Raw genomic sequence first — 13,588 nt, 5'->3', positions numbered from 1 at the left:
TAACATTATCCCACAACGAAAGGAGATTGCCCAACAGTGATTTACAATAATCTCACAACTTTTGAAAGATTCATACAAACTATTATTGTTATGAAATAATACTTGAGCCATTACTTTCATTATGAACTATCACTGTGTATTTGATTATAATATAATATTCATGTTAGGTAGTAATTGATAATATTGTCATAAAAACTATATAATATGAAAGAAATTTGTTGAAAAAAGCATTATTTATCGTAAACAAGCCTGTATACAGTAAGACATTTAATGGCTTGCTTTTTTCTATACATTTATGAGTTTCATTCTATACTTTCTCGACCTAACATTTTTACACTGTTATAGCACAGATCTAAGCTTTTAATTACTTATCAACTATATCTGAATTTATAAATTAGCATTGATATAGGATCAAAGCAAAACTACCGAACAGTTTCACGGTTCCTGTATTCTTGCTGGATCTTCTCGGTAATCATAATATTGTAATAAAACATATCGAATTTTTTGTAAAAACTTACCTGAATGAAGAATATTTAGATTTAATATTACGGCAACTAAATATATTTTTTTCTGATCTAGGTCACTGATATATAGACCTTTGCCACACCTCAAGGACGAAAGTGAAGGTCGAAAATTATCTGCTACAAACTAGAAAGATCATCTATTATCCCTCATTTAAAATTATAAATGCAAAAGTGTGTTGCTTTAAATTTTTTTAAGCTTTAATGATTGACGTCATTTTTTACTTAGAGATAATTTATACGCGAGATAAACCATAATTCAAAACAAAATGTAAAAAAATGAGTTAATAATTACAATTTTAGGCACTCTTTGGTTTAAAATTAAACTTCGTTAGTAATTTGCTGTCTTAACTTTTAATGAAATATTGTAAATAGTTCATTAATAATGTAAGTAGCTTAAGGCTCTTGGAACAATAAACAACTTGATATAAAAAATACGTCTTACATTTCTAAATACAGAGCCTATCTACAGAGTTTTTCAGTGAATTCACACATTTATTATTATCATCAATTGATAGTGAACAAAAATATTGTAAGTATTGTAAATGAAGGTATATATAGAAATAATATATTCTTGTATGTGTCTGTATATAGATATAGCAGAAAAACGTTTGTCATCAATGGGTCACATGCTGTCAATGACCAAGTTGTTGATGTCGTGGCTATTTATAAGGCTAAAGATCATGAGGTTTCAAATGCGAATCCTGGATTTCAATAATTATGTTCAGATTATTAATAAATAGGCTGCATTGGGTGTGATAAACATTTATATTATTTTTATAAAGTATTGTTCAGTGAAAATTTTCTGAACTGATAGTCTGATTTATAGATAATATGTAAGTATATTGCTTCTTTATTAAATACGTTTTTTTCTTTCGTCTTACAAGTTTGCTTATCTTAATTCCTTTTAAATATGGTACAAAAAAACCAAATTGTTTCAATTCAAGCAAGTCAAGTCTATTACTAACGAGTATTTAACCATTTTCCACATTCTAATTAATGACTATCAATCGATAGCTCGTAGTTTCCGGAACGTGCGAATTGACTTTTCATTTCCTATTTCAATGAACTTCAAATACAACCGTATATTAACGTGAATTTTCAATGACAGTTATGGTATCTAGGGTTGTGAGTTTTTCGCAAATATAAGATTTCTAAATACTTTACCTTAGTACGGATATAAGCTCAAAGTTTAATGGTTTTTATTTATATAAAAGAAGATAAATTGCTGATGGTACGATCAACGACAACACCTGCTGGAGATCTATACGAAACCCAATCCTTACTAAGGCTGTCTATAAAAGCTATATTAAGTCAGGTTTCTGCTACCCAACCTTTCTGCGCATGGTTAAATTTAAGCATCGCTCAGTGACTTTATATAACTGCGATGTTAAGAAGTCAATGGCAAAGAGGTATCATGTTATTCCATGTTGTTCTTATTTCGTAAATTTAAGAATTACTGCTATCCGGAAACTTGTCATTCTGAGTTGTGGCCAAGAATTGATGTTATCAATTTCATTAAAACGTAGTTACGTTTTCAAATTTTCATAAAAACCTCTTAAAATACTTGTGCTAGTACTTAAGACCCACTTTAATTTTTATATACTTCAAGTATTTGCAAATGTCATAATTAAAGTCAGACTGAGCTTGTCACTTATCTTACCTTTACTATTTTCGCTTATCGATATATTAAAAATTAAGATACTGTTTTTCTGTTATTTTATTTTATATTATTTTAATTCCATTATTAAATGTTTACGGCTTTATATAATTCATAACCTAACCTAATAACATCGTTTTTTGCACCACATAAGGTTGACTTGTAGATAATGCTTGTAACGTTAAGTCCATCTTTTGTAATATATATTTTTATGTTAAATAAATCAATGAATAAACTTTCTACCTTCTCTTCCTTTAATTAAAATTATTATATTTTTTATTCACAATTAATAAAAGAAAAAAAATAACATATATGTATCAAATAATACGATTACACAATAGTATTACTTTTATATTTATAACAACAGTTTCATCCATACTACGTGACTTACAATTTCATCAGATACAACTGGTTCCAATAACTTCATATGTTCGACTTCGTCTGAAGTTCTCAGTGGTAGTAAAAAAGCAATCTAAGTTGTTTTACAGAGGTCATTTACCAAGAATGTACGCAGCCCTCGATGGAGATAAACTGAGCCTACAATAAAACTAAACGTACGTGATGTGATTTCTATGAAGTGTCTTTTCAAGTAGCTCGTACGAACGTTTATGTTACATTCGCTGAGAATTATTATAGGGGATAAAATTTTAAGACCAACAAAAACTGTTAGATGTTGCTTGCTTGGAGCTAAATTGTTTTGGCTCTGAAAACAAAATATATATTTTCAGGGTTGCAGAGTAAAATATGGAATTCTTATAAGCTCATCATATTCAATAATCATTCGATTTTTTTGATATTTTGAAATTCAATATGTTAGTTTCACTTGGCGTTAGAGCATTGTTTAACTTTTTTGGTACCACGTATTATTTATTGTACAGACAAAGGAAAAAGAGTTGGTGTTGTAACGAGTGGTAAAGTTTGAGTGTATTTCTTACAGTAGTAACAATAATAATCATAGATTATATATATATATAACTAATAGTGACCACTCAACAGTGAATCTTATCCGATGATCGTGGGTTCAAACCGGGCAAGCACCGCTGTATTTTCATGTGCTTAATTTATGATTATAATTCATCTCGTGCTTAACGGTGAAGGAAAACATCGTGAGGAAACCTGCATGTGTCTAATTTCATTGAAATTCTGCCACATGTGTATTCCACCAACCCGCATTGGAGCAGCGTGGTGGAATAAGCTCCACAACCTTCTCCCCAAAAGGGAGAGGAGGCCTTAGCCCAGCAGTGGGACATTAACAGGCTGTTACTGTACTGTACTGTTACTGTAATACCACTTAAAACATAAATGTGAAACCATAACCACCCCCAATTATCGTTATTTTAAGAAAACTTATTTCTTCGAGTATAATATCGCACTTTAAAAATTTTGATTCACGTGTTATTTGGTTTATTTGCTGGTAAGCCTTCGGCTTTGACCATCTAATCTTTCATTAGCGAATAATCTCTTGATACACAACTCGTATTGGCCTTATTTTATTTCGAAACACTTACGCGAATATATAATCAGAATAAAACCTGACATAAAAGTTAAATAAAAAATCTTTTTTTAAGAAAATAATAAGTAATAAGAAAAATATATACCGAACCAACCGACAAAGATATATAACATCATAGAAGTAGGTATGCTGCAGAATGTACGCTTATACCCTCCCTCGGCAGCTTTACAACTTGACCTATATGTTGATCAACAACAAATATAATGTTAGAAAATTTACTATAACTTAAAGTACGTCACATTTTATATCTATATTAAAGTCAGCTTATTGTTGACGGTGAACGTGGTAAGTATTTAGAAAGTCTATACTCCTGGTAAACTTTTCAATTTGTAAACTATAAAATGTACAATATGTTACAGTTACTCTATTTCAGTAACATATAAAAAACGTAGGATATAAAAATGCCAATAAAGGAGAGAAATTATATTGTAATTCTATTGAATTATTTCGTAGGAATGTTAACCCTTTATGCCAAATTCCTGAACGTGTCGGAAACCTTTCGTCGATTCTGGCATATTTTTTAATTTGTCACCCCAGGTTTTGAGGGTGGGGGTTCGGGGAATGCTGGCAATAAGTGCCCCCTCTATTTCACCGGCACTTAAACTGGGTGCACTGATTTGATAACGCCGTTTGTTTCAAGTGCTACTCGTGAGACCCATCATTTTTGGCCAGTTTTTTTTGTAATTGAATCCATCCTTACTCTCTAGATTAAAAGCATTTAATTTAAATCAAAAATCTTTTTTTAAAACAATGTTTGACGAAGAAAGTTTTGAAGCAAACTAAATTAACTCTATATAGAGATAAAAACTTATTTACGAAATATAGTGACCGTTAGATTGGCTGAGTTACTTGAAAGGAAACCAATTTTAATTTCATTCGTCCGACTTTGATAAAAAAACTTCAAAAACGTACTTTCTTACATTAATAAATGTGATTGCTGACGAAAAGAAAATATTATACCATATACAAATATTTCATAATTCTGAAACGTTTTTATGTACAACACGAAAAAGTAAAGTATAGCCGTAAGGTTCCGGTTTCCTATGAAAGATTTATTTATTATTTGATTTAAGAACATACCATTTTACGTCATAAGATAGATCCGAATAGTGTTTTTTTCGGTGCATATAAAATAGTTAGTTAAACGTGAACATAGTATATTAAAAACTATATTAATACATAATATAAAAACAATTGGAATAACAATAACATTATATTATTGTAACTGCACTAGCGATGATATCTAAAAATAGTCTAAGTACACAGAGTATTAATTCAATTAATTTTCTAATTTCTATAGATGTAAAAGAAAATCATAAGCAATATTTAAAATAAACTTATCCCTGTTCATTTTGCTTGTATTTTTTAAATTGTTTTCTTTATTATTATTTTGTTTTAGTCTTCAAAAATTATTGCTGAAATTTAATTACTTAATATAAGAAGTTTTTTTTTCCTTTAAGTTATTTAGGTATATATACTCGTAAGATACATGCTGTGGTTTCTCCTAATTGAAAGAGCACTTAGACAAAAAACTATGGTAATATGTAATGTAAGCTTGTGATAAAATAATGAGTATATTATCTGTAAACTTTTTTGTATCTTAAATTTTTAATGCAATTTAAGAATAAGTTAAGTAAAAATTGGTATCCCTTATATTTTCTCACTTTTTAAATCTTAAAGCTCTGACTATTACAATTTAATCTTAGCTAAGTTAATTTTGCATAAGTAGAAACTAATGACCAAAATGTGTGTGTAAACGATACGATTCTCAAGTAATTATACTATTACCGCCGTTCATTTCAATATTGTTAAAGATCATGTGGAATCCTTGGTTCTATCTCAGTTGGACTACTGAGATGTCCTTTATGGCCCCTGCCTTTATAAAAAGACTTAAAGGAAAATACAGATGATATAAAATTCTTTTCTAAGATTTTGTTGTTGAGAAAAATCGCCGTACACTTAAATTAAATAATATCACTTTCACCTTAAAATATCGTAAAATTCCCAATTGTTTGGCGGATAAACTTAAATGGTCTGAAACAAATGAATCCAATTGTAAATTGAGCCGAGTTCCGCGACTAGTACTGCCTAGACCACATTTGCAAGCATTTAGAGGTAGCTTTCGTTTCGCAGCTACTAAGTGTTGGAACGATATCCCACCTCTGATTAAGAACAATACGTCTCAAAATATCTATTTGCTTATACATTTTAAATATTATTATTTTTTTATTCAAATTGAAATATTTTCCTTTTCCAAGAATTTAAACAAAAAATAACCTCTCTGTTTTAGTAATGCTTGCATGTTTTTATTTTAGCCTATTGGGCGTAATATATAATAAATTTGTATTAACTTTTATTATTTAAGTAATTTTATCTTCTTTTACCTTTTACTGCACTGAATGTGACGTTTGTGTTGGCAGCATATGCACAAGGCGTATACTGAAAAGCAGCCTAGCTGAGACTACGACTTTTTCACCAAATTATCAAATATCATATTATTAACTCTTTTTTATGATTTTGTACCTTAATTTTGTCTTTGTTTCTTTTTGGTGAATAAATTTATTTAAAATTATTATTACCGTTTTATTGCATTAATTCGTAGCTTTATTTTCTATTTTCAATGGCTCGATGATATATCTAAAAAAATCTTATCATCTAAAATTTTTGAAACGTAAGATTATTGAATCTTAGCTAAAAAGCGTCTGTTTAGCTAAAAATTTAATAATGATAAACTACGTATCTTACGTAAAAATACGTAATAACTTAAAGTAAAATGGATAACAAAAACATCACTCACCGCAGTACTCGCTTAGTATCGCTGACTGTACGACTAATACCGTCTCATAGGATTCATTTTTGTATGATGTGAAGCGGACTGTGTGTAATATGAATAGGGCAAGTAAACTTCGTCTGCAAGCCGTGGTCGAATAATAAATCCGAAGAAAGAAATTCATTTGCTGAGAAAAAATGATACCATCATTCGTATGAACTGACAACTTCTTTTCTTAGTATTATGTATGATATATTACATCGGAAGTTGCCTGTTTATTACTTACAGAGGTAAGTTTCTTAGCCTTTTTATTGTAGTCTGTTTTTATTTGTGGCTTTTAAAAAAATACTGTCTAATAGAAAAGATGCTTCGCGAGTGATATTTTTTCTTTTTTTCCAGAAATGTTAAGGGTATTTAAAGTACCTTAGCAAGTAGTTTCTGTGTCCGTTATTCCGTCTATCTCTTACAATTACTATCTTTCTTAGCGACGATCACAATTGTATAATATTGTTTCTATTTGTATATATTACTTATAATCTAATCTTGTAAATAGAATGACTTATAAATTTGTTCATAATGTACCCTTTTGAAGTTACCGCGGTACTGCAGCGTGGACAACATGTGTGCTAAGGCCTGAATAGCGGACGTATTGCGATCATACGGTCCCAAATCGTGTCATTTTAAAGTCGGTATACCTTGGTCAAGAATATCGAATCCAATTTTAAAATTTAACCATCAATGCACTCAATGCAATATTTTGACAATCATATTTAATATTTATTATTTACACATGAATTTTACAGTGTAGCGTGTTGTACAATACCTACATATAATGAATCACATGACATATTCTGAAACTGACAACTTTGGTTTATTTGATTTTTACTGTTAGATTGTTTTTAATTTAAAATTGGGTTTTATACCTTTATTCGATTATATTATTTAAATGGCTACAATTGGAGATAGCTATAATAATAATATATTTGGTAATTTAATATCAAATGATTAAATTAATTGTATTTTCTTCGTCAATATATAGTAAAATATAATAGTATTATCACTTTTTAACACCTTTCTCTAAGCCTTCGCTTCTCAAAAGAACACTTAATTAACGAAAGATAAACAGAAAAATAAATTATCAAAAGCCATTATAACGTTGAATTATAATCTAAAAATCACTCATTTATCCACCTAAAATATATTAACAGAAAGTTTCTAATCAAACATGCAATATTACACTCACAAATAACCTTACAACAACCTTACAACTTTTACACCTCCGTGCCTTCATGATCAGCAATTTTCATCGTACTTAGTAATTTGGGTGAAACACTAAGCTAGTTACGAGTACAATATACAAGAAGAAAATCCGATCTTAAGTGATTAACAACAAGTTATAAACCCATCTTGCTGAATAGCGTTTCCTATTCCATGTTGAAATCCAATGATAAAATGTACAATCAATGCTTTCTATTACTGCTTTTTTATGTAACAAAGTTCAATATTTGCTAGCTCTATTTCATTTTAGCTTGAAGAGCAAACAATGTCCATTGTCTAACTAGTCATGAATGTTAGTTTGCTTGCGTGTCGCTAATTGTTGCCCTGTTGTTAGTATTCGAGTCATTGAAATGTATCAGTTTTTTTTATACTATAAAACTGCCTTTGTTTTTAAATATTCCGTTTGATTATTAATTACAACAACCAATCAGATATATTTTGCTGTATTTTTTTTCTTTCTCCAATAATAAGCCGTAGTTTTATGAAAGCTCGTGAAATAAAAGAATTGAATTGTTAATTTTATGATTGCCTTTTATAGCTTAATATAAGCGTTTGATTTCTGTTTATTATTGTTTTATGTTCAATTTTCGTTCAAGTTTTGTTCGGTTACTTTATTTTATAAAACAATAATTCAATTGTATAAATTATAATATTTTACAGTAGACCATTTTATCATGTAGGATCTCATTAAAATAGTGGTCTGTTCTGATAATATTTTAAAAACACGGTCATTACTTCGGTCGCCCGAAGGTATAATAAATTTTATTAAAATTATAATAATAATTATGGTTTACATTGAACGGTTAAAATTTACATATATTTGTTTGTATACATTTATTTACGTAAATAAACATGATAATGTTCGTGTAATGTAACTATTTGTCACGTACTATACAATTTTATCGCCAAGCCAAAATAAATTTACGATAAATGGTTTGTCTAGCTTCACATACTATATTACTGCATACTACATTCAGATAATGTCACAAATTCGATTCTGATCCCTTTGGCTATTGTCGTCCCCACTCAAAGTACGTTGTAGTATTTGGAAGGACAATAGAAACATTAATAATAAAGGCGAAAATGGCTTTGTCATTTATGTTTTTATTTTTTTTATTTAAAGTATATATATAGTTGTTAACCAAGTCAAATTTAATCCTACCAAGACTCAAGCGTGTTTGTTAACCGCCAAGAGAAGTCCATTCCCCCTGACTTCGACTTTCCGAAATGTATCTGTACCCATCACCGACGGTATTGAGCTTCTAAGAGTTACTTTAACTTCCAAACTCAACTTTGGACAATGCATTGAATCCAAAGCTAAAACTGCTGGCAAAAAACTTGGCATCCTCAATAAGGTCAAACAGTACTTCACACCAGAACAGCTTCTGACCTTATATCAAGCCCAAGTCAGATCAGGGATGGAGTACTGCAGCCGTTTATAGAACGGCTCTGCTAAGTACCAGCTCGATGCTTTGGATTCAGTGGATCGTCGTGCTAGAAAGCTTATTGGTGACCAGACACTGGTCACAAAACTCCAGACCTTAGAATACCGTCGTAAGGTTGCCTGTCTGTCAGTAATCTATAGGACATATTTCGGAGTACACTCAGGAACTATTTAATTTAATTCCCCGTCACCTTTACCACAGAACTGCAAGGTATCGAAAAGATCTTCACCTGAACGTAGTTGATGTATTTAAGACATGAACGAAATGAGTTGTTTCGTCGTTTCTGATACGCACCGCTAAGGTTGGAATACCCTCTCAACCTCCGTTTTCCCCACCAACTAGGCAAGCGCTTCCACCTTAGACTGTATCTTTACTTTCCATTAGATGTGATAACAGTCAAGCACTAGTCTAAACATAAAAAAAGTTATATCTCTTGTGTTTCTAGTTATACTAATCCTTCAAATCGGAACCCAACAATACAAGTATTGATGTTTGACGGTAAAATAAATGACGTGATGAATGACGTGACCCACTCATTGGAACCAAAAACGACATAAGTGCAACGCATAGATTTATATTTATCAAAACGTAACTATATTTTATATATGTCCTGTGAGCATACTGTTGGACCCTATTTCAATAACATAATATAAAAAATAATAATATAAATAGCTTCAGCCTAAAAGGTAACCTCTAACGTTTCTTAGCACACGACGTATTTAATATAATGTATGTCAAGACAATAAATTATAAGATTATATTTTTATATATACATATAACATAGATATTGAATATTTTTATATTAAGCGTACAACGGATGAGGTCATAAATCTGTGCAAAGTAAAGGGATAAACCATGTTCCCGAAAAGTTATAAGGCTTCCCACTTCCAAATGAAGTTTTAATCCTTATTGAGTTGGTAATATGTGTGGAGGAAATCCTTTTTGAATTTATCTTGTTGGAGACACGGTGGCCTACATCCGAAGGCAGGGCGTGTTTTCATTTCGGATTTAACACGAACTTCGCGCCAAATCCGACCAGCTGCGTTATTTCTACAGGATATTTTCTTTTCCTCTTCGACATGAGATCTTGACGACTGGCTTTTGTGATTTAAAAAGATTTGCAAAAGCAAAACCGCTTAACGTTACGCCGTACGCGGTGTTTTGTCGATAAAGGAAACCGTCCCTGTTTGATTCCGTCTCGACTATGCTTAGATAAAGGATTTTAAAATAACGATGTCTAAAAATGCTTTATGGCGTTATTATCTTATACCAAAACGCTGACCACTATATATTCGCGAGTATATCGTACGGCTAGTAAAACTACATGATGTCGAAAAATAATATTTCTTATAAGAAAGAGTTATAGCCCACATTATTTATCAATTATTTAAAGCAAAGTGAACGTTCACGTCTATTTTTGTACTTCTACATTAAAAATAGAATAAGTTTATTGTATATATAATAAATTTTTTTTACTATTGTTCGAAGAAGTATGTTTTCAGCCTAGGATTACGTTACGTAAGTTGGCCGGAATACGTAGACAGTAAAAATGAAAAATATATATTTTTTAATTAGTTAGCCTCTGCCCCCAATTAAAATATACATATAATATAATTTGCAAGGTTTCGTCAATTTGAATATAGATCATGTTCTCATATCTCATATGATAATTATATTCCATAGCTAAATAAGGAAAAATCGCAATTCGATTTTTAAACCTCGGGCAGTTGTCAAAGTTATATATATATATAACTAGTAGTTCCTCAGAAATATTCACAATTTATAATTTTAAAAAAATCAATAGAAATATTTTGTATAAATGATTAATTTTGTAGGAAATGAATTATTTTCGTAGGAATAATCTAAATTAATAGATGCTTGTATAAAATACAACAGTATGTTTCATTTTTATTTAAAATCTGTTGTAATCTTCTATAATGCCTAGGGGCCTCGGCATCCGAATACCCAGGCAAGAATACTATAATTTTACTTTAATCGCTTCGGAATCCTAAAATGTCAAAACGCCTAGCGGCCTCTAAACCAGGGCCATGATCATAGCAATAATGTTATGTAAGATTTTAGGTTAAGAGATTCTCATACAATAAAAATATTCCAAACTTACTCAACGTAGCCCTTGCTTTACCCCACTTGAAGAAGTTCGAAGTTACCCTTGTAACTGCAGGTGTCTAGAACATGCAGATAATATCAAGTGAACGTGCCAACATGCTTGGTTTTATGAGTGTACTTGAGACACTTTTGGAGCCCGATTTACACTTTGTGTGTAACAAGATTTGGTATATTCCAAATTATTGTCAATGTTCATTTATTATAAAAATTAGCCTAAGAATTGAAGAATATACTATGCACATACGCCTCGTTTGCGAATAAAATGTAAATTAATTTAATTTAAATTTATATTCTGTAACCAAATATTTTTACATACACAGCAATTTATAAATATATCAAGCAGTTCAACGTCCATTTAATTCATAGCTATTTGATGTTTTTTGTAAATAAGAATTAATTAATACAAGTAATTAATACAATAATATAACATTAAAAGTAAATTTAAATATTACTTTAATGTATTTAATTATAAAGGTTTACATTTCATTTTAAGCAATTATTATTATATTGTGTCATTAAATATTTCTTGAGACAGTAGATGCCTAAAAGATGTCGACAATAGGATAAGTTACGTTTTATGGTGAACGCTTAATAAGATTTAGCGTGCTAATTTAAATAAAGAACTACAAGTTGCCTTTCAACTATTTATCAAGTGTTAAAAATATTATAGTTATATATAATATAAAGTCTAAATACTGATAATGTTATAGCTTATACTATCGTTGGCAATTATAATATTATATGAAATAAATATAAACATATATAATAATAAATATAATATAAATTAAGTTCTCGTCGTAGCCCGGATTTTTAGATTTGTGCCGTAACACGAAATTATACATTAGCCCATTGGATTATGTTGCTGATATCCTCCTGACCAATTTCAGCCACGGCGGTCAATCTCAAGAGATATTAGCCAACTGCACAAAACAAATTAGGGTGCATAATTATATGCGCAAACACATGTCTCTTTTCCCTCATTCTCATAATCCGATGGGACAGGAAGCCGACCCGACTGGAAAGAGTTCAAGCGCAGGATCACCGGTTTTACGCGCTTTCCGAGAAATGGGAGTGCACACACTTCCAACATCAGACTCGGGGCTGATGCTGAGGATTTTTCAACAAAAAGTCTCAATTATTATCTGTCCAATCTCACTTTCGACTTGAACTCAAGACCTCGGAATCTGCGGCCTTATATCTAGCCAATAGACTAACAAGGCAATCAGGATACTGACACTATATGATTAAAAAGCGGACTCGTGCACAATATACTGCTCCTATGCAATTGGCTAGTCTTAGTTGTATGACCACCGCAAATAAAGTTAGTCACGATTGATTAATATAAATTTAATTGCATTCCTGCATCAAAAAACTAATTATGTATTGTTAAGCTACACTATACTTATTTATCAATGTAAAATATATATTTCTTATATTATATTATTAAGGACTAGAAGCTACATAAACGTGAAAGAGTTATGAAATTAAGTTTAAAAATATTGTTTTAAATTTAAATTTCATTTACATTACACATTATACAACAACAAGCTGAAGGTGTTTTGCAATACCCACCCGGTCCATAATTCTTATAATTACTTTTATGATTAACGAGTATTTCTAATATGAAGTGAATTTTATTATTTTTAGGAATATTGTTAATAATGTCTTAAGCCATTTAGCATCAAACCCTTTGGATTTTTTTTCTTTAATACCAGTTTTTATTATCACTCTTATTATTTGAGGTTAACCTTTTTTATTGTTGTATTAGGCGTGTTTACTATTTACCTCATTGTATTGTATTGGAAACGTCTCACTTTCATGTTGATCTTATAGTAAATAGATGTATATGATATATTTATCTTGTTTATAAATAAAGCCGGTTTTGGTTACAGAAGTTTTTTTTTAAAATATTTTACCTTACTATAATCAAACACTTTTTAATAAAACATACTTCATATATGGCTCTTTATTATTTTAATTAAGGGTGTCTCTTTTGGTTTGTACTGCTTTGTTAAATAATGCAATAATTGTCTGCATTTTCTTCGCTTGCAACTGCTTGCAACTCTTCAGACATTCACCGACAATTACAAAACATTACGGTACTTAAAATTAAAAAACAGGTAATTGAAATTGCGATATTTTCTTTTCTGAAGATGCAGAGTGACGATCCATTTAAATATATATTATGTATTCTTATATTTCAAGTAAGTAGTAAGATGTAGCAGAACGGAAAATTATGTCAGTCACGTTACTCGATTTAACTCGTCAGATATC

At 30.2% G+C, this 13,588-nt stretch overlaps 2 protein-coding genes across 2 annotated transcripts in view; one reads left to right on the top strand and one right to left on the bottom strand.

The window, feature by feature from the left end:
* LOC126769740 (trypsin-4-like) overlaps positions 1–13,588 on the top strand; it is a 112,460-nt gene that overhangs the window by 26,110 nt on the left and 72,762 nt on the right. The window lies entirely within an intron of this gene.
* The window catches only part of LOC126769665 (semaphorin-2A), a 338,220-nt gene that overhangs the window by 323,974 nt on the left and 658 nt on the right, over positions 1–13,588 (bottom strand). The window lies entirely within an intron of this gene.

This window comes from Nymphalis io, chromosome 7, assembly GCF_905147045.1.
Source record: "Nymphalis io chromosome 7, ilAglIoxx1.1, whole genome shotgun sequence".
Classification (NCBI taxonomy): Eukaryota; Metazoa; Arthropoda; class Insecta; order Lepidoptera; family Nymphalidae; genus Nymphalis; species Nymphalis io.
The sequence above is the reverse complement of the archived record's forward strand: the minus strand, read 5'-3'. Positions and strand labels throughout refer to the sequence as shown.